Genomic DNA, 22,381 nt, shown 5'->3' on the forward strand with positions numbered 1-22,381 from the left:
GGCTGCACAAGCCTCTCTCAGTTCGCACATGATGCTGCATGAGCACAATATTGTGCAGCTGGAACAAGAAATGCTTCGTCAGTTGATATTTTAAAACACGACCAAAATAAAATCAAAGAAAAAGAAAAAAACAAACCCCGGCAGTAAAAATGTATTTGTCTTTTAAATTCTAAGGATGCAAGCGATGCTTTTGGTGCAGATGATTTATTTATTTTCTGACTTCACTCTTTTTTTTTTTTTCTTTTCCCCCCCCTCAAAGTTTAAATAAGTTTGTACAAAATATTTGTTGTTTTAGTCCCCCTCCAAGCCCAGGCGTTGCCGAAGCCGCTCGCAGCCAGGTGTGCGACCTGCCGGCAGAGGGCAATGCTTCATGGCTATTCAACCAAAACCACCCAAAACTTCGCAGTTGCAGAGGCTGGTGGGGAAAAGGGCAAGGAAACGAAGAGGCAGGGCAGTACTACAACCGCGAGGCAACTCCCACCCGCGACAGCCCCACGCATACACGTAGTTTTGGTTTTGTTTTGTGTTTTGTTTTTTTGACTTCTGTTCCCCCCCCCCCCAAATTCAACTCTCTGATAAAGGAACTGTGATAAGAAAACATTGAAAAATGACCAAGGTGTGAATTAAAAAGTTGTGCTGCACTTTCCCCGTGGCAGAGGGAATCAATCAGCCCTTGTTTTTGCAGACCTGGCATTTCTTCCCTGGTTTTCCCTTGGGATGGTGAGCAGGGATTCTCGGGCTGACACTGGGATGCTGCTGCCTGTGAGTCAGGGGATCTCTGCATCATCCAATGCCAAGGGTGGCTGTCACCATGGGGCTGCCAGGGAATGATTATGCACAGGGAAAAGGGAGAAAAGGCAAAATTGAGTATACTGAACCTCTGTTGTAGGGTTATAACTGATAAATATAATCTGATCTTTGGTGGATGTGCTACTGCTTCCCACGGTAGAGGCTAAAGCGTCCCACCAGCGCACTGACCAACCTGCTGCCATCAGCTGCCTGGCTGGGAACAGTGCTGTGCCTTAGATGAGATCCAACACAGATGACAGAGTCTTAATACCAGCAGTGATTCTTGCCAAATATTGCACTCTGGTCTTGTGGGATCTTGTTCTCACCGCGCGCGGGCTGGCAGAGGCTCGCTCAGGCACACGATGCCAAACTCCCCAAAGTATGTTTGCAAACTGTTACTCAGGCAGAGCCCCACGATGAAATGCGATACACCTTGTTCCTCGTGTTTCCATCTTCAAAAGTTTCAGGTGTCCCACAACAGTGATAAATAATTTAAGCACATAAAGGCATCCATGCGTCAAGTTTTGCAAAGCCCTGGGAGGAAAGGAACGGCGAAGGTGATTTACATTTCAGATAAAGAAGGTGTGCAGACACCAAGAACTGGATATTCTCCACGTGTATATTATCCACGGATGGATATCCATATGGATATTATCCATTGCCATCTGAGGGATTTTACACATTACTAATAGCATGTGAACATGCTCATTTTTTTCCTCCAAATAATTTTCGAGGCCAACTTTAGCTCACCTGTGAAATGCAAACCTCTGACTGCTGATGTTATCTTGTGATCTGTGTCTCCTACTCTGTGACTGGCCAAAAAAAATCACACAGAGTAAAAGAAGAAGACATTTTTTTGTTCTTTGAAAATTGTTGGTGTGGGGTTTGTCGGGTTTTGTTGAGGGGAGGACAGTAGTACACAGCATATTTTAATAGAGTCAAGGCCCTTCTGTGTTACTTCATCAGAAATAAAAATCGTTGCCCTCTCCGTGGGACTAGGAACACACTTGGACAAGATAAATCAAGCATTTCTGAGCCAATTAATATTATCCATCCCTAACAGAGCAGCCTAGTAAAACACAATGGTACAGCCATCCAAGAACTGCCAGTCATGTCATACTTGGAGCACTGACCTGGAAGATGAGGTTTGGGTATCTGCTCTGATTTAAACAGGTTGGAAATGATATCACACATTACTAGTGAGATCTAAGGCAAGGCTGTGTTCCTTTCTATACCAAGAAGTTTATCTTGGGTTGGAGAAATTTTCTGAACCAAACCCAAATAAGGCAAAAACCTCCAGTTTCAGTGGTACAACAGTTTCTTAGGAAAACTCATGATTTGTCCTCCCCTTATGGCAGTGTTTTTTTCAGTCACTGAATGGCTACTTTCACCTGGGAACAGCAAGATTTTGCTTGGTGCTGTATGACACCTCTCATGAGAAATGCACTGTGTACACACAGCTACCAGTCAAAGCTCGAGAAACATCTGCATGATTCTTCTGCAAACTGACTTCCAAGGTTGCCAGTCTGGAGAGGACCATGCATCTAATCAGCCTCCAGCCTGTCAGGGTCATCAGGGTTTCAGTTTGGCTCAGGCTAAAGGATAGTTCTACTTCATTCAGTTAAACTTCGTTTCCAGAAAGGAATCCCAGGACAAATTCGGATTTCAGATTATCCTGCACCTGGGCAGTAGAAATTAGTACCTAAGTCTGGTCCCTTGGCACCATTTAATTTTCTCAACCTCCAAACATTTGTCCAGCTGTAATCAAATCTGCTTCTGAAAGCTAAATATAATTCTTCAACCTTCGGCCTGCAAATCATTTTCTCCAGCCCTAATTTTTTTTCCTCCTCTTTTCTGTATCCTCTCCAATTTTTGTCACCATATTTTAAAATGTGGCTGTCAGACCCTCTCTAATTCGACTTACTAGTGCCATACACCATAAGTCTCCTGGCTGCAGACCCAAGACTCACATCAACCCTTTCAGATTTGAGAGTCAAACTCAAAGCTGAAAATGCTGGGCTTGTCCAGATTTTTGTTCTGTGTTTGCAGGAAGCATCTTAATGCATTAAAATGCTTTTTGTTTGCCCAGGCCAGGCAGTATTTGTTACACGAGGCTGCCCTGGACTCATATTCTTTGCTGTTTCACTGACCACAATGTCATCTAAAAATGTCATCAGGAGTAGTTTTATATTTACTTCCAGATCACTGATGAATAGCATAAGAGGAAACCCTAGTAACACTCTTCTTTGACCATAATTCTGCATTGACAATTGCTTTCAGAGATCTGTCAGTTAGGCAGTTCTTAACTCATTTCATGTCTGCTCTTGTCCTGAACCCAATTACTTTTGCTTGGCTAAAACATATCTTCTAGGAAGCCATCCAGTCTCCAAGCTGAAAATGTCATGAGATGGTGATTTTTACCAATCGTCCTATTACGTTTCTGGAATGATTAATTGCTGTGAACCTTGTACGTCTTCATTGCAATGTGATATTTTCTCTGAATTCAACTTGTGGTAATCAATTCCTTTTATGACTTTCCCTAGATAGATTAAACAATTCTTTATACTCAGGATTCCCAAATAGGTCCAGTGTTTCCATTCACTCCCTATCCTAAATTATGTAGCTTTTCAATTACCTCCTGCCTGTCCTGAGCTTCACTGACTGATGTTACATTTCTGGTAATGTTTTGTGCTTCTTATTCATGTCACTGCTTCTATGCTGGTTTACAAAGTCTCAGATATACATAAGTATGTACATTCAAGGCTGTATGTACATATAGATGCAAACTTGTATGAAAACTCTGATGGAAATCCACACCATCATAAAGCAATGATGCACATGAGAATCCAGGATAGGTTTTGACGTTTACTGGATAATTAGTCTCTTTGAAGCTATTTATGAGGGAAAAAAAATTTCATGCACTTACAAGATCAGAGCTCCTTGTTTGCTCAGGAGAGACTGCAAAACATAATCACAAATGTAAGAGCAGTGACAAACTGATGGGTGTTGAAAGAGCTACAGGAGGCAAATATTCAGAGGTTTTCAAAAGGACTCGTGTGTCTGAGCAGCCTGAGCAGAGGGCAGGTTCTGGTCTTCTGCTGGTGTGTCAGCAAGTGCTGCATCACTGAGCGCTACAACTTCGGTGTGCAGAGAAATGTTTAGACACTGGCTCCACAGGGGGAAAGAGGCTAAGAAAGATCTGATAGATAAGAAAGCCTGGACTTAAACCTGAGCCTCCCCTGTGGTCATCTCCCATGCTGTAACACAGTGTTGCTAAGCTACCAAGGTTTTCTTCTAATTGTCCCGGTTGAGAAATTGGAGACAAAATCATCCTCTTCTTTTGTTTTTGGATAGCAGCAAGCATGACACAATCATTGTGACCACCAAGAAGACATTGAGACAGGGGTAGAAATGCTCAGCTATCAAAATATTGTACAAGAGAAATTGTTTGTGCACTCTGTGGGTATAAATGCCCTAAACTCATGGAGAATTAACCAAAACAGGGGGTTTATGTCTTCCAAAATTACTCTTGCACTTGGTTTCCAATCAATTGGCCCTGAATTTTGATTGTAGCCTGTTATTGTTCACACAACAATGTTGAAACTCAATACACATGTCAGAGTGATTTATAACATAAAAGGGCAACTTCAAAAATCACTGTTGTTTCTATTTTGGGGAAAATTTGTCCAAACAGTTGGATTTCCAATTCTGGAGAAACAAAAAAACAAACAAACAAACAAAAAAAAATCAAAAAGAGAGGATTGAAATACGTTCAGATTTCCTCATTGTCTTGCTTAGTACTTGATGGCTCATTGCTTACCTTGTAGTGGGATGCAAAGAATTGTTAACTGTTGTAGGTCTGAGATCTAGTTTTTTTTTATGTGTACATACAAATAGATAAATGATGGATGACAGGTAGGTAGATAAAAAGATAATTTCTTCATAGAGCTGCTATAAAAAGAAGTCTGCTAGACATCTGAGAAGCTAAAACACATACGGAAAATGGTCTAATTTAAGCGATTGAAACAATAGAAACTTCTAATGATCTGGTTGTATTTCTGAACCATATAAAGTTACCATTGTTTTCCTGGGGGCCTTGCCAGTTCCTTTTTTTTTATCTTTCACATTGATTTAAAAATCACATAATAATTCTGCATAACTTTAATTCATACCTTGAACCTAGAAAGACTTATATACATATTTAACTTGATTTGCTATTTATATAAAAATAACAGGCTCCTGGCCTTCATTATAAAACATCTGTCTGTCTCATGCAGTCAAGGTTATGTGCAAACTGTTAAACACAAATAGGAAACTCATCTCAGGTCCACTGGAGGAACCAAACTAACTTTATGAATGCCATCATATTTTTTAAGTGAAAAGAGAAGGAAATTTTCTTTTTGAGTTTATCCACTTACATTGTATGAACTCCTTGACACAGAGCCGAGTTAGAGGGAGGACATGTTTTAAAAAGAGGAAAAAATTTTCTAGATCTAGAAGACAAAACCATAGGTAAGAAAGCCTTGGATGTCAACCCTGCTCTCCAATGATTTATACACATGTCCTACAAGGTGACCACTCAAAGGGGTGGGTCTTTTTCTGCTTATGAAATTTATCCTGACAGAGTTTGATGTCTACAGCAACCAGGTGTGGGGTTTTTTTCTTGCAGTTATACATAAGGCAGGCCTAAAAATAACTTTGGGTCAATCAAAAACTTCCTTTAGTAAGACTGAGGCTTTTTAATTATTATTAATTTAAACCCTGTCATATTTTAAGAGTGAGCATTAAATAAGTAATTATTTCTATTGCTTCCTAAATTGAACTCAGTTTGAAATTATTTACATGGGGCTGCTTTAAATACATTTGTGTATGTGTATGCATATGTATACTCTCCAGAAGAAAAGAAATACAAGATAAAAAGAGCAAAGGCTCACAAAACACTTTTTATCACAAACAGAATGAATGTAAACAAAATACTGTTTTCTAGGAAAGAAAATCAAAAGTGATTTTTTTTTCTTTAAATATTTGGTTCCATAATTTGGTTTTCTATATTAATTCAGTCAAGACAATTATTTCATAGCCATGTGTCAGATTATTTCAAGGAGGAAGATGATGGTCAGTGGAGCCCTTCAACACAGAGTTCACCTGCCAAAAGTTCTCAAACCCAGAATTCTTCACAGGAAATGTCACTGGCAGCTCTGCCAAGAAATGTTGAAACAGTTTCTTTTTTGTTTCATTTGGATACAAAATGACAAAATGTAGCTCCAGTTGGGTGATTTAATTCAAACAAACAAGCTTTCCTTCCATGTCAAAGCGCTGATTGGAAATGACAATTCTTGTTTGGTTTCAATCAGAAATGTCAACATTTTCAGTGGGACATTTCCTATTTGAAAGTTTTTGAGTTGCATATTTGTTTAGGATGGGGGTGGGGGGTGTTCTGTTGGCCATCATTTGGAGAGCTTTTTGTGTATTTTATTGATTCGGTTTTTTCCTACTGATGGAGAGAAGCGTGAGGAAAGGACTCTGAGAGAAGGACGGGCACAGCCTGTTGTCTCTAAGCTCATCAGTTTGGGATTAGCAGGTATCCTGGCAGATGTCAGTGGTGCGGGGAGATCCAAAAGAAAGTGATGGCTTGGTGTAGTTTTTATCTAGGAGCTTGTCCCAAAAAGCATAAAAAAAACACACTGGGACTGAGGCTACATTCTCACCCATGTAACTGTGTCTGCTGAGGGTTTTTGAGGGCAACACTGGTGTCTCATGGGGCCCACAAATCTCTCCTACCCATCTGGTGTTAGACTGGGACCTGTGTTGTAGATCCATTGCTACACACTGCTTCTCCTAAGGAGACAGGCTGAGAGAGCTGGGGCTGTTCAGAATGCAGAGGAGAAGGCTCTGGGGAGACCCAAGAAGCCCTTAGAATACCTATAGAGGCTACAAGAGAGCTGGAGAGGGACTTTTACAAGGGCCTTGAGTGACAGGACAAGGGGGAACAGTTTCAGGCTGAAAGACAGAAAGTTTAGACTAGATGTTGGGAAGAAATTCTTCCCTGTGCATGTGGTGAGGCACTGTCACAAGTTGCCCAGAGCAGTTGTGGATGCCCCATCCCTGGAAGTGTTCAAGACCAGGTTGGACTGGGCTTGGAGTAACCTGATCTAGTGGAAGGTGTCCCTGCTCATAGCAGGGGTTTGGAACAAGGTTCCTTCTGACCCCCAAATTTCTACGATTCTATGACATAAGGAATAACAGCACACGAAGAAACCTCCATAACAGGTGAGGGTCAACCCAGTTGAACCCTGATTTGCACCAGTTGAACCCTGAATTGAGGTCACTCGGGATGATGGCCAGAAGTTACCATTTTTCCCAGAACACAGGGGAGAAACTTGGTGTACTTTGGGCCTTCTACAACCCTCTGGGACAGGGAACCCTGTGGCACCATCTCTGCAAAGGATCAGACTTGCAGAGGAACTCCCCTGCAATGTTACCTTCATCTGTAAGTACACTTCCACAGCTCCATCCCACAAGCCTTCCCTTTTCCAGGGGTTCCTCAACATCATCTCTGTGATTACTCAGTCAAGCCAACAATTTACTCTTGCGAGTAAAGGTTTGCCCAACTGGCAACCCTAAATGGCAGCGTCATCCAGACTGCTGGCAGAGCAATGGTGAGAAATGAAAAACCCAACAACTTGGATTTTGCACAGCTCTACTGACCTGGAACTGAGTTTGTGCTGTATTTTGGGCACTGTTACTACTCCATACCGAAAGGTGTGCCTGTGGTGGTTTTACCCCTTAAATTAGGTGTTGTGAATCCTTGCTTGTCTCGCCCAGCCCCACAGAGTGAATTCTCGCTGTGGTCTGAACATCAGTCACTGGACCCCAAAAATCTCCTGCATAGGTCGTGAGCTCGCGGGGAAAAGCATACAGCGAGGTGGGGGGTGGGTGGGATGGCGTGGGAGAGACTGAGCTTGGAGTGGGATAAATGGAATAAATACCACTGCCCTGAATCTCACCTCCTCTGCCTTTTCTCCCCTGCCCCCATCAGTGCTGCTGTTGTGTCAGGTAGTGGCACTGTTGAGTACATTAACCCAGAGCTGAGCATTGCAGCCACACCGAGCGAGTGTCTGCGTGTGTGTGTGTGTGTGTGTGTGTGTTTGTGCGCGCCTGATCATTACCATTTATTCCCCACACTTCGCCCCCCACCTTCCAGCACCCCCCCCACACACAACCCTCGCCCCCAAGTGCTGCAGGACTCCGGGAACGAGCTATAGAAATAGAGAGGGAAGAGCGAGAGGCATCAGCCCCCCAGATCTGCTTAACCAAATCACCGCCCCTTGCAGGGAGGAGAGAGGGAGAGCGAGGGGAGGGCGGGGGTGGGGGGGGTTGTGTTAGAACCAGACCAAAAAGACAAAATAAAAGACAGATAAAGGGAAAAATCCAGCGAGGGATCAAAAAGCCGCCCCCCAGGCGCACCCTTTGGCAGCGGGGAGGGGGATGAGCGTGTGTGTGTGTGTGCGCTGGGTGAGTGTGTGTGTGTGTGTGTGTGTGTATGTGCCGTGTGAGTGTGTGAGTGCGTGAGCACCGACCCCGGCCCCATCAGGAGAAGGGGGTGTTTTCCCTCCGCCTTCCCTTCGCCCTCCCCCGGCCCGGCGCGGGGCGGCGCGGGGGGAGCGCGGAGCGGAGCGGGGCGGCCGCAGCCCCGCAGCCCGCCGGAGCTCCGGCACCCGCTCCAGAGCCCAGGGAGCGCGGGGATAAAGGGAACAGCTTCCTTGCCGCCCAAGCAGCCCTTTTTCTCCTGGTGGGGCTTTGCTCTTTCTTCTTTCTTTTCTTTTTTTTTTTTTTTTTTTTTTTCTTTTTTTTTTTTTTTTTTTTTTTTTTTTTCTGTTTTTGGAAACTCCTCGCCGGGAAAAGCAAAACCGAAAACGCTTCATCCCCCCCTTTGCCTCGCCCCCCTGCAAAAGGCTCTCAAAGAACCACCGACAGCAACCAGAAAGCAAAAGAGGCCCCCCTTCAAAAAAGGAAAAAAAAATTAAAAGAAGGAAAAGAAAAGAAAAAGAGAGAGCACGAGAGACAAGCTCCATCGATTTCAAATCCAGGATTTTATCCAGTGCACTGAGGTTTTTTTTAATTTTTCTTTCCCTTCTTACCCCCTCCTTGCTTTCACCCCCCACCCTCAACCTCCCCCTTCTCCTCCTACACACCCCTTTTTTTCCTTTTCATTTTATTTTGGATCCTGCTAAAATTAGCCGGGACTGCTCTGGGTGTTGCGTGTTAATTTGATTTACTCCGGGATTCCGGCTTTCCAAGACGCCATTTTCCCCCTTTCTCGCTCTATCTCGTTCTATTTATCTACCCTTTATCTCGAGCTATCTCTCCGTCTGTCTGTCCCTCCATCTCCCTCTCCTCGGTGACTTCCTCCTCCCCCTGCCCTCCTCCCTCTGCGCTCTGCGTGCGCTGCGCGGCCGGGCGCTCCCCTCATCCCCATCTGACAGATGAACACCGCCATGGGTTTGCCGCAACACAAGCAAAAGCACCTTTGGGGGCTGTGGCGAGGGATTGAAACCGGGATCTAAAAGAGAAGAGACAAGAAGGGGGGAAATCCGAGGAAGGAGGAGGAGGAAGAGGAAGAAAGAAAAGGAAGCTGCTAAGAAGCCCACTCTGCCGTTTTGGGGATATGGGTTAGTAAAAGCGGAAAAAAAAAAAAAAAAAAAAAAAAGAGGAACAAAAATCCTGAGGCATCGAGGAAAGGTCTGTCTTGATGATCGGGATTGCAGGAGGGTCGTACCCCTCTCTCCTTTTCCTTCCACCCCCCCACTTTTCTTTCCCCCCTCTGCATGCAAAAGTTAACGTCGCCCTTTTTTTTTTTTTGTGTGTGTGTGTTGTGACTTTGCAATGGCGCGGAAAAGGCTTTATTTGTTTTTTGGGGTTTTTTTTGGGGGGAGAGGGGAATATTCCTCCTCAGTACAGTGCACGCGAATCTTCCTCTCCCCTCCGACCCCTTCTCTCCCCACGCTTTGTGCCCGTTTAGGGGGGGGGGGTGTTTGTGTGTGGTTGCGGGAGGGGGGTGGTGGCGGTGTGTGTAAAACCGTGCTACTGGGAAGGGGTTGGAATTTTTTTTTTAGGAGTTTGCATAATGTATTTATTCCCCCTCTTGTGCCCCCCCCGCCTCCTCCTTTTGTAGCCTATATGTGTTTATACGTGAAGGTGGCAGCTCTATGTGTGTGCCTGTGGAAATTGGAGGGACACACACACGACCCCCCCCGCTTCGTAAATTGCAGGTTAAGTGGAGCTAGAGAGCAGCACTGTAACCTTACGGGGATTTTGTGTGTGCGAGTGTGTGTGTGCGGGGGGCTCCGCGGAGCTGCCCGGGGCGCTGGAGTGGGGGGCGCCGCTGCCCCGGGGTGGCCCCGGGCTGGTTTTGACATTGAAAAGGACACGCAGCCCCGAAAAGGGGGCCATTTGCGGGAACAACGATGTGGGGAGGGGAGCGGGGTTAGTAATTAGGAAAGCGGGCCCCCTTCCCCACCTCCCCGTGTAATACCGCTTCTTAATAAGCCGGTGATTGCCGCCCCCGGGACCCCGGTGCCCCCTTTTCCCACCCCCCAACAACGGGTGGAAGTGGAGTTGAGCTACGGACTCGCGGAATACCGCCGGTATTATCTGGGGGGAAGGTGGTGGTTTGGGGAAGAGGAGGGGGTAGAAGGCAGGCGGCAGCCGCGGGCGGCTATTGTCAACCCCAGCCCTGGCGCAAGGCTCCTGCCCAGCGCCGGGCACTCGCACTCGCACTCACACCCCTTCCTCGCCGGGTTTTCCCGGCGGGCACTGGGAAATGGGGTGTCCCCCCTGCACCGCCCTTGTTTCCCCGGGTGTGAGTGTGTGTCAGCGTGTGTTGTGTGTGTGTGTGTGTGAGCGCGAGTGTGTCCCGCGTGTCTGCATCCCAACATCCCACCATCCCACCCGGGCACGGCGGTCCCCGCGCTGCCCCTGCCTGCTGTATTTATGTCTCCGAAAGGCAGTTGAGAGAAGGATTTCCGATTCGTTTCCGCTTCAAATAAACGGCCCCGATAATCCCGGGCCTGACGCCTGATGCTCAAAGGGCACTTGGCCGCCGGGAGCCCAACCCGGGGAGGCGGGGCGGGGGGGGGACAGGGCACACCCGGCTCGGCCACCCCGCGGTGGGCAAGTCCCCCAGTCCTCGGGAGGGGTCGATGGGGGTGCTTCAAGCGTGGGGGATGCGCATGGGGGATGCACGGAGAGAGATGCGAGGGGAGCACCCACCCATTCTGGTACCGAGGGGTGGCGGTGTCCCCGCGGCTGCCGTGAGCCGGGCTAACCCAGCCGGGCTCTGGGAGGAGTAGGAGGATGGAGGGTGGAGGGTAGGAGAGCCTGTTCTCCCCTCATTCAGAGGTGTTTCATTAGCCATTGGTCCCGCGGTGGCCCTGCTAGGCGGTGGAGGGGACCTGCCGTGTGTGCTTCTGCATCTCTCTGTTACACGGCAAAGGATGAGTGGGGCGAGGGGAGTGCGGAACCGGCCAGTGCTCTGCTGTCAAAGGGAGAATCCGAGCCTCCTGGTAGTGATGGAATTGTTCCAGGAGGGAAGGGTTGCTGGCAAATCCGGTCCTGGGTGGAATATTACGGGCCCAAATGGGAACAATTACTGATTTGACAGCCCCTGCATCCAGGAGTAACTTGGTGCAGGCTACAGAAATGGTATAATCAGGTGTCTAGTGACAGGCAGTGACAGCATGAACCTCAGGAAACAAGCGGACCTTTTATTGTAGACAGCAAAAAAAATATTCCTATCAGAGAATTGTAGAATCACAGGATGATTTGGTTGGAAGGGATCTTAAAGCTCATCTTGTTACAGCTCCCCTGCCATTTCACTCCAAGCCCAGGGTCACCTTCCACTGGACCAGGTTGCTCCAAGCCCCATCCAACCTGGCCTTGAATGCTTCCAGGGATTGGACATGTTCATGGGGAAATGTGCAAGTGGCTGCTTCATGCACAGCTTTCTGCACTTCCTTGGCCTTTCCTGAGATTCCTCCCCTCGTCAGAAGCTCCTTCCACTCAAAGGAGAAACTTTTTTTCATCTCCATTTTTTTTTTTTTTTGGTAGACAAGAGGAGAAAAACCCCTCCACACAATGGAGTTGTACTTTAATCTCTGCTCTTAGTTCAGAAAGGTTATGTAAAAAAGGGGAGGCGAGGGGGAAGCAGAAACACTCAGTGAATGGAGACTTCTCTTCCATCTCTTATTGGCTTCAACTTTTTTTTTTTTTAACTTCTCAGACTCAAAGTTTTAATTGAAACCAGAAGTCTATTGAGAAGTAACTGAGCCAAGAAAACCTCTGTTTTCTCTGCAACTAGGGATAGGGAATAAATAATTTTTAGCTGATGTTATTTCAAGTTTTGATTCCTGCCAAAAAGCCCAGCATAGATTATTAACACATTATCATTTTAGGAGGATGAACTCTTTGAAATGCAATAAAATGGTGTGTTAGGTTTGTGCAGAGCCATAAACTATGCTGGTTGTTGGCAAACAAAAGAAACAGTGGCCATGATTTACTATTAATAATGATCTTAACTGAGCTATTTAGTTCAATTTGATATTTACTGTGTTTCTCTACTGAGGTTGCTCAGTATTGTTTCCAGTGTACTTTGATTAAGTTGGGAACTGTTCTTGTTTAACAACTTCTATTGCCGTGTACTTAACTAACTCAGGGAGTTAAATGCTTAAAAAGGTTCAACAATCATTTTTTGGCTTCTGATGCTGCCTAATCTCCTCTTATGCTCTTTTTTGACCCATCCTTTGAGCTCTTTTTCCCCAGCACACACATCTCTTAGGTACAAGTGCTAGCTTACCAACAGGACTCTTGCTTTCTATTACAAGATTTGGTTAATCCCAGTTTCAGTGACTTTTTTTTCCCTACTCTCAGTAGGGCTGAATTGCTCACATATAGTCTTTCCCTTCTGTTTTCTTTCCCCTTTGGACAACACCCTCCAGGACTGAAAAACTCTTGCCTTCTGCCCTGAGACTTGCAATTACACAGCAATTTTGACTCTTGACCCAACTAGTAGCAAGAAAGGCTATTGTCTAATGAACCACGTAAAAACAGTTCTGGGATCCGACAGATTGCTGTGATGGAAATGAATGCTGTCCCAGTGAACTGATGACTGATTTGCTTAACCATATGCCTAGGAGGTTTTCCTTTCTCCCCATTAACTACCCATCTCTGGAGTATCTGTGATCTCTTGGTCTGTGATGATGCTGGAAGGCAGCATTAACACCTGCCAAAATGTGCTCCATGGATGCACGTAGGGGCAGGTTTTAAGCCATGTTCAGAAAGTGGGGAATTTTTATTTTTGCCCACCATAACATGCAGGCACGCAGGGTTCTGGACGTGTAACTGCTGTGACTTCAGCACGGTTTTGGTGATGAGACAAGGGCAGCAAATGGGTGCATAAAAATCATAAAATTATAGAGTCATGGAATGGTTTGTGTTGGAAGAGACCTTAAAGCCCATCTAGTTCCAACCCCCTGCCAAGGGCAGGGACACCTTCCACTAGAACAGGCTGCTCCAAGACTTGTTCAACCTGGCCTTGAACACTTCCAGGGATAGGGCAGCCACAATTTATCTGGGCAATCTGTTACAGGGCCTCACCACCCTCACAGCCAAGATTTTTTTCCTAATATAGTTGACCTATAAAATAATAGGTGGTCAGACGAAATCCGCAGTAAGATCAAGCCTCATTGCTGGGGAGCCCAGGCACTCTCAGGGCAGCACCAATCCTAGGATCAGAGTTAGACCAAAGCCTAGTGAGAAAGGCAAGAGTTTGTGGGACAATCTTAGTGGAGAAGGTTTGCAGTGTTTTGCTGCAGGGCTTGTGGTTTCTACTAGGACTGGTTTTGCTGCTATTGTAGGAGTTCTGTTCTCACTGCTTTCTCTCTTTCCAACTTGATAAAAAAGAAAGAGTTTCCTTTCCCGTTATTCTTGTCGGGGAAATAAAATTACTTACACTTTTAGGAAACTGTCATCTTGATTGAAGATGGACTTTAAAACCTCTCGATTCCATGTTCTAGCCTGGGGGGACTGACAGATCTGAAAGCGATTTCCAAACTCTCAAGGTTGGGACTGCCCTGCCTTCTGATAAGGGTATGAAATCAGGTTCCAAGTGTGTGTGGTTAACAACACTTAGAGACTATTTCTTTCTCCTTTTCCCAGTGTTAAGGCTTCACTTGATGTGGTTGCAAGAGCTCATTGCATTTTTGGACCTGTTTAACAATCTGCTTTATGCTGGGACCAAGCACAGCTCTGCAACAGGCACCTGAATTCTGAATTCACATTTAACTGATCATACAGAGTACAAAGTGAGGGTGATAAACAGCTGGGGCAGAAAAGGAAGACAAAATAATGTCTTAAATTGAATAAAAGCAGTCAGAGAATAATACATTCTGTCTTTCAGAGCTGAGGAAATGTGTGAAGGAAGTAGTGGGTGCTAATTTCTGTTTATCAGCTCTTGAGAGAGTGAAAAGTTAGGGACTATTTTGCTTTTTTGGAATTGGATTTACTTTGGAGGACACATTGTCCAAATGCAATGATGAGCTGCGGAATGACTGGGTATGAAAAGAAATCTTCCGACATTATTTCATTTAGGCTTTTTTCATCTTTTGGGTCTCTCTGAAAGACCAAGTAGAAACTCTGGACACCAAACACCCTGAGGATTCGATCAAAACTTTATTACGACTTTTACAGCTCTAGTTTACTTCCCAGTCCAGCTGAGGATTTTTGCAAGGTCTCAGGCCTCTTTATCTCTGTGGTCCTTGCCCAGCTGTCTGTCCCGTGCCACTGCCAGTGTGTGACAATGACCCTGTTGACTTTGGGTATGAAAGGGATTGTGGTGGGTCTGAAGCACAGGTGACCAAAGAAGAAGGTGGCCAGAGAAGTACTCTGGAAATGCAGTCACTGGTACTGCCCACGGATCCCTGGGTCAAGGTTTACTCTTGCTGATGAGCAGGGACACCGATGGGTCTCATGCACTTAGTCCATCCAGCACAGGGGTTTTGCAGGGAAAATAAGAGTTGTGTAGGTGGTAAGGATCAGCCTGAGTTATCTTCTCCGTGTAGGACTGTTGAGTCTGAGGCACCTTTTTGAAAGCAAGCACAAGGTTTGGAATAGCCATAAAGGAGGAGATTAATTTCCATGCAAACACGAGGTCAGCAGGTGGTGGCAAGGCTCTGACCAGCCCTGGAGAACACCAGAGCACTACATGGCCCAAGGCTTGGCTTTTTGATATATCAGGATGCAAATGCCTGGCAAAGCGAGGAGCTGGAATTGGCTGAATGTCATTGTGGGGTGGCTTATTTGGCTTCACCGTGCCTCCAAAGGAGTGAATTCCTGTTTCTGTAAGGGATTGCAGTGCAGTCCTGAGCAGATAAGGGCTCTATGACTGTGGCATGAGAGCAAAGTTTCCTCTACTGCACTATGGTAAAACCTGTAACAGTGCTTGAGAAAGCTTTTCAGAAGAATGCGTGGTAGGCAAGCATGAGGTAACCCAGGACTCACTCAAATACCTCAAAATTAGAGATGGGTTAAAGATCGGAAGCCTGAGGTTTTAAGTTACTTTGAAATTTTTGTTACTCTTAACCTTTAAAACTGAGATATATATATATATATATGTATACAATGAATCACTCTGTTTCTGTCCTGGCATTTTAGCAGATGGAGAAGTTGGTTTTAAGACGGAAGGGAGAAAATGATGACACAAAAACCAGAGGTCAAGCTGCAAGGAGTTACAGGCATGTCTTTCCTCCATATGAGTCCACATATCCTGAATATCCTACTGATGTGATTTCTAAGATCTGGACACTGGCCCAACTTCCCTCTGTGTTTCCAGACTCAGTAGTGATGAGTGATCCATGCCTACCACCCCTTAAGGCTTCCTAAATTATTGGCTTTGGAGAATGCAGTGGGGTTTCCACCAAAACTCTTCTGAAATTCTATTAGTTTGTTAGACAAGGAAACCCTTCCTGTAGTTTTTGGGGTTTTTTTCTTTTTTTTTTTCCCTTTCCTCTCTAAAGCCTTCCTATGGAGCCCTACAGTGGGGATTCAATAGAATTCTGCAAGGGGAATGATTCTCTGCTGAATTCCTCAGTTTTGTTTTTTGGTTTGTTTTTTTTTTTTTCAGAAGGGATCAGAGACACGAAGCTTAACTGGGGGAGTTTATAAAGCGTTTGAACAGGATTGTACACATGTAGAGTGTTGTAGCAGGCATCTGGGCAAAGTATTACTACACATGTCCATTGTTCCTAAGGTTGAAAATCAGTTCAAAACGTTAACCCATACATTCACATCCTTGTAATTTCCATAAAGCTTCACCTAATGGACTGAAAAATGTTACACTGTCTATTTGTTTTACGGCAATTTGCTTCCTGAAAAACTGAGTAAATCTCTCCAGCTGTCAGTTGTTCCCCTTTTTTCCCCCAATTTATTCAGAAAAAGTGAGAGCAGGGGAAGAACAGGAAAGACTTTCCCTTTTTGAATTATTCTAACCACATGCTTTTGAAGAGGACAGCAGTCTGTATTTTACTGATATAGGGCTTGTGTCATCTTTTGGGGCGTGAGTGGGACAAAAATTGGAGGTTGTGGTTTCTGATGCCATGACAGATTAGGTGTTGTTGGAGGCATCCTGAAGGCAATGGTGTTCTTGTAGTCTACCAGGTTAGAGAGAGAGGTACAGTCCAACAAATCCTTTTGGCTAAGTGTCATCAATGGCTTTTGTTATCAGTTTGGTTACTTTAGATCAGAGTTCTGTGTCACTGTAGGTAGTCACAGGAACATGAGTCCTGCTTCTTCTCCCAACTCCGTCAGAGTTGAAGACACACCTGCTCTTAGAACATGCTGTCTTTAAAGTGTGACTTTGAGGCCAGAACACTTTTTTCACCCTGAGCTCAGTGAACAGACCTCCCAGGGCCCTTAAGGAAAACATTTGAAAAAAAAAGGAGCGTGAGCAACAATTAAAATAACAATAAGCTGCAGTGTGGTCCTAGGTAGGAACTGAGAACCTATTCAAAACCACAACCAGCTCCAGCTGGAGAGCAGCAGCACGAATACCTCATTCAGGGATCTGCTGATCCATGAGAGCCTACACACCAAACTTGGTTGGGACCTAAGTGAAGGATTCAGATTAAGAGATAGAGATCCACAGGTCTTTGATGTAGAGAGGTGGGCACCCATGACTGACTTGACTTTGGACTTCCCCAAATTCTGAGCTCATCCCAATCTTTAACATCCTCCTGGAGTCAGCGGTGTTCAAGTATTACAAGTGACAGAATAAAAGGAAACAGATTCAAGTTACCCCTTGGGAAGTTTGGATTAGATACCAGGAACAAACTATTTCCCAGAGGGTTGGTCAGACACTGGATAAGGCTGCCCAGGGAAGTGCTAGAATCACCATCCTTGGAAGTGTTGAGTAAACATGTGGATGCAGCCACTGGGGACATGGTTCAGTGGTGGGCTTGGCAGTGCTGGGTTAATGGTTGGAGTTGATGATCTTAGAGGGCTTTTCCAACCTTAATGATTCCATGATTCTAAGGGAATAACAATCCAAAGACCGGGCCCTGCTTGAATAGGGATGTGAGTGGTGAGTGTGGTGCTCCTGACCCTGTTTGCTGCCTCAGAGGGAGACCGATGTGTGCACAGAGCACAGCGAGGTAATTGAGCCGGAGAGGCCTTTCAGGCGTGCAGATACTCAGCGAGCTTTTATCTCCTTCTGACTCAACTTCACCCAGCATTTCTGTAACCACTTCCTCTTCAGCCCCATCAGAGGCAAAGGTAGTCCTTTCCTTTGCCCACAGCAGCTGTCAGTTATCTTGCCTTTATTCTGGGCCTCGGGTCTTCCCACCAGCACGCTCCCACCTAATGGTTTTATGCCTCTTGATTTCACTCTCCTGGCACCCTGGGCTGCTCTTTGCCCTGGGTGCATCCAGCCACATCCACTTGTGTCCTGTGCTGCTTTTGACTCCTGATTTTTCTTCTTCTGTACATGAGGATTTAAGGGGAATTTCATGTATTACTGTCCCCGACACCCTCTTTTCCCTCAGAGCCAAAAGACTGATGCACTCTGTAGGATAAAGCAGCCTCAATGCCTTCCTCTAAATACCCCAAATTATTGCTCTTCTTGTATGCCCTTTAGACACAGTGTTTTCCTATAGTCCCCCTTTGATGCTGGGGATATTGGTACCTTACAGGGCCCCAAGGAAGACATCATCGCTTACTCAGCACAGAAACACAATCCTGGATGGACAAAATCCAACCTTTCTTACTCCTAGCATCATTTGAAGCATTCAGAATTGAATAACATGGGATGTGCTGTTTGTACAGACTCCAGACTGGGCACAGGATAGACCCTGGACTGAAGCCTTTTTGGTCCTCCTTGTGCCATCACTTACGGCTCTGAAGAATGGATGCCGAGCCAAGACCTAGTGCATTCCCTATCAGATGTGTTGTTTGATTTTATTTATTTCTTTGTTTCTCCCAGAGGAAGGGAAAGCTGGTGTATTTGGCACTTGTGCAAGCAAAAATGAAATAACAGAGGAGAGGGGAAAAAAAAAAAAGGGAGAAAGAAGAAGTCCCGTGGCAGCAACAGTAAATAAAAACAAGACTCTCATTAATGATTTATACAGAGAAGTAATATTCCACACATTTCATGGTGCAGAGGGAAATGTTTGATCAGAGGGAGAAGGAGAGATTATTGCCCTGCCATGACGGTGTTAGAAGGAAGCTACTGTGTCTGATGGCAGCTCTCCAAGAGCAGAGTCAATCTAGGAAAGTTTGGTAACACAGATGAAGGAATTGTACAGGGTTTTACTTTCTGTGGCTGATCTCTGTGCCAACAACCTTTCCCTAAATACCCATAAAACTTTCCATTTGTAGCCTGGAGTAGCTGCCGCTACCTCCAGGATGGTGTGCTTGGCAAGAGCTGGCTGGAATGGAGTGAGCATTTAAGTCTCCTTCTGTGCATATTGACACATCCCCCCCAAGAGTTTTATGGCTGTTGTCAATGGAGTAAGTTTTATCCTTGCAGCGGCACACACTGGTGCACCCAGCAGAGTGCTTGGGGTGGTCTCTTGGGTGATCCCAGGAGTCACCTTTGTCTATACATCATGCTGAGTACGATGATGCTTGGTCTGGAAGCTCTGCAACCTGGTGTTGACCTGACTTAGGCAAATTTCCTGGTTTGGGTTTTTGTATTGTAATGAGCAGAAGCACAGTTGGCATCTCTTTCTGCTGTCTCGTGTCCCAGAGGCCTAATAATACGCCAGCTCTTAATGTCATTAGGATCAAACACGGCTCCTTGATTTCCCAGAGAAGTTGTGAATGCCTGGAAGTGTTCAAGGCCAGGTTGCATGGGGCTCAGAGCAACCTGGTCTAGTGGAAGGTGTCCCTGCCCACAGCAGGGGGTTGTAACAAGATGGTTGTTAAGGTCCCTTCCAATCCAAGCCACTTTCAGTTGTTTGTCTTGCAGGGCACAAGTAGGAGGAGGCTGGCCCTTTAGACACCAGGTCTGGTGTCTGTACTGCCTTCCCCAACACACAGACACAGCTCTAGGTTGTGAGTGAGTAGGTTTACAAAACCTTGGCACAGTTCTCAGGCAGGAGCTTGTTAAAGTCCTTGGGCAACACGATGGGCATCTCTCCTCCTCGTGCAGATGGGTGCTTTGCTACGCTGGTTGTTGCCACAGCTGTACCTTGGGCAAGTATTGCTTTTATGGGCCTCGTGATTTATGGCTGTGTCAGTTGTTTAATCATTCAGCTGGCCCTCCTGTCAGCCCTGTATGATAGTTAGTTACTTACATAGAAAGGTGACTATCTGATCTAATTATAACGTCTCAAATCTAATTATGGAGCCAGATATGACTCCATAATATACTCTTAATGTCTCTATGTTGAGAAGACAGATACACATGTGTGTAATGCACACACTTACATGCCTCTGTAATTATGGATATGCTTGGACTCTCATTTGTTTCTGTCTCTTTGTCTTGGGGAGGATGCTTGCAGGTTCATCTGGCTGTGAGAGATTATTTGTTTTACCACATCTTTTTCCCTCCAGTGTGACCTTTTCTGGCTCCCTCTGCCAGGCTTGGGCACAGTGAGGCAGAGCCATCAGTCAGTGTTGTTCGGGAGGCACAGAGGGTTGGTAGCACTTGGACTCAGGACAATCTGATGGAAGCAAGTGAAGATTACATTTCTACTGTTGTTCTGGTAACTGCCATTAACCCTTGCTCCTTGTTTTCATGTGGATAGACCACACCTGGCGTGGCTTGCATCCTGTCCCTTCAGAGAAAGTCCTAATATAATCCATGCAGAATCAGAGGCAGAGGTGGGAGGATTGGAACAAAAGCAAAGCTGGAGGCAGGAGTACAATGCAGAGAGGAATCAACTTTCTTGTTCTAATTCACCCAATTAATGAATGACATGCCTTAGTTAGTTAGTTATTTTTAGAGATAATTTGTGGATTACAGGCATTCACATACGGTCGTATCATTTGCAATTGTTTTTAGTTAAGGATCCCATACTTTATTTGTTGCACACCCATACCAGTTTTAGGTGTGTTTATATTCAGGTATATCTTGAAGATGGGATTATAGTAGTGTGTTTAAAATTGTTGTGCAGCGGAGAGACAAATTTGCTCAGCATGGGAAATGGAGGCCAAGTAATACATCACAGAAAATGTGATGTCTGGGGGTTGGAAGTGCCTCTGGAGATCATCCAGCCCACCATACTGCTCAGTACAAGTTCACCTAGGGCAGGATGCTGAGGGTTGTGTCTGGTTGGGATTTACAATCACAGAAATGCCTTCAGCTGGAAGGGACCCACAAGGATCGTCGAGTCCAACTCCTGGCTCTGCACAGGACAACCCCAGTAATCCCACCCTGTGCTTCACAGCATTGCCCAGACACTTTCCCTTGAGTGTAATGTGGGTTGTCCATTGGCCTTTGCCCCAGAGCCAGCTGCATTTCAACAGTGGCACATATAATCATGGAAGCAACCTGGGAGCCTTGGGAGTGAAAGGTGATACCTCATCATTAAATACTGTTGGGTAGTCTCCAGTGCTTTGTAGTGAATGGCTTTAGAAAGATTGAGTGTAAAGAGGCTTCCAGGATTTCTGATATTTTGCACAGATTAGGGATCTGAGTGTACGTCCCATGGGAGAACACAAGATCCAAAGGCAACCTGATAGATACAGGGCCAGAAAAGATGTGACCTCTACTTTGTATCCACCACAACACTCTCAGACTTGTGCCTCAGTTTTGACTCACTCGAACCTGCTCAATAGATTTTTTTTTTTCTTTTTCATCCTAAGTAATTGTATTCACAGACTCCAAAATGCAAGTCTCAGTACCTACAGTGGTATTAGTGTAGAAGAGATTTGGGCAGCACCTCTTGATATTGCTCCCAGCTCCCTGCTGGTGCTCCTGGTGCTTGAGCAGTTCAGAGGAAGAGCACAAACTTTGGGCAGCTGAACCTGCCTTGCCTGCATGTCTCAAAACAATGTTTGCTTGTTACTAATGCAGTTGCTCTCATACTTAGAATCACACAGCCATTGAGGTTGGAAAAGACCTCCAAGATCATCGAGTACAATCTTAGGGCAAAAGCCGTGCCAAATATTCTGTCCACTTCCATTTCATGGAGAATCCCAAACAGGTGGATTTCTCCCCACCTCCTGTGGGCTCTCACCTCTGTTTTTGTCCTCAGCAAATTTTCACTTTAATCACTTTATAGCCCTGGCATCTGAACACTTACAAGCATGAGCAGTTGCCTGAGGCAGGAGAAGGGAACGTATTCAGAACCCTTAATGGAAGACATCCAGTATGACCCAAAGGAGCTGATAAGAAACCTGAGCACTGGTAGCAAGGCTGAGCAAGCAGGCATTTGATTATTTCTCAGTACTTATCAGAGGAAGCGTGAATCTCTCCCTAATTAAGAGCTAATGCCAGCTTCTGTGAAATTTGTTGTCATTCACCTGTGAATTATCCTCCTTAAATGTAACTTGACTGCAGGAAGCCTGCTAGCAGTAACACTTTGTGAGCCTAATTTGGACACCTCTGTAGCTGCTTATTGAACAGGACTTGATGCTGCAGAGCACTGGAGCCCTGGAAGGGCAGTTTCCAGGCGGCAGCCCCCATGTCTTGGGTGTTTAAAATAGAAATAGAGCTTAAATACTGTTTAAAACAGAAATAGAGCTCTTCCACCAGTAGGGCAAGGGGAATGGCTTTAAACGAACAGAGAGCAGGTTCAATTTGTATATTAGAAAGAAATTCTTTCCAGCGACTGTGGTAAAGCCCTGGCACAAGCTGCCCAGAGACTCTGTGGCTCCCCCATCCCTGGAAGTGTCCAAGGCCAGGCTGGACAGGGCTTGGAGCAACTTGGGATAGTGGAACCTGTCTTTGCCTGTGGCATGGGGTGGAACTAGATGAGCTTTAAGGTCCCTTCCAAACCAAACCACTGTGTGATTCTGCTTGCAGGCACCCTGGAGAGGGAAGGTAGGGAGGTTTCCAATAAGAGTTACACATTCAGAAGCCTGAAGTGCTATTTCT

At 45.6% G+C, this 22,381-nt stretch overlaps 1 protein-coding gene across 1 annotated transcript in view; it reads left to right on the forward strand.

Annotated features, from left to right (window-relative positions):
- The first annotated feature begins 8,531 nt into the window (after positions 1–8,531).
- Positions 8,532–22,381, forward strand: part of SETBP1 (SET binding protein 1) — a 264,987-nt gene continuing 251,137 nt past the window's right edge. The window contains 1 exon segment of the mRNA XM_050328476.1: positions 8,532–9,461. The gene's annotated coding sequence lies outside the window, so the exon portion shown is untranslated.

The sequence above is a fragment of the Myiozetetes cayanensis genome, unplaced genomic scaffold (genome assembly GCF_022539395.1).
Source record: "Myiozetetes cayanensis isolate MyiCay16 unplaced genomic scaffold, myiCay2020 scf4, whole genome shotgun sequence".
NCBI lineage: Eukaryota > Metazoa > Chordata > Aves > Passeriformes > Tyrannidae > Myiozetetes > Myiozetetes cayanensis.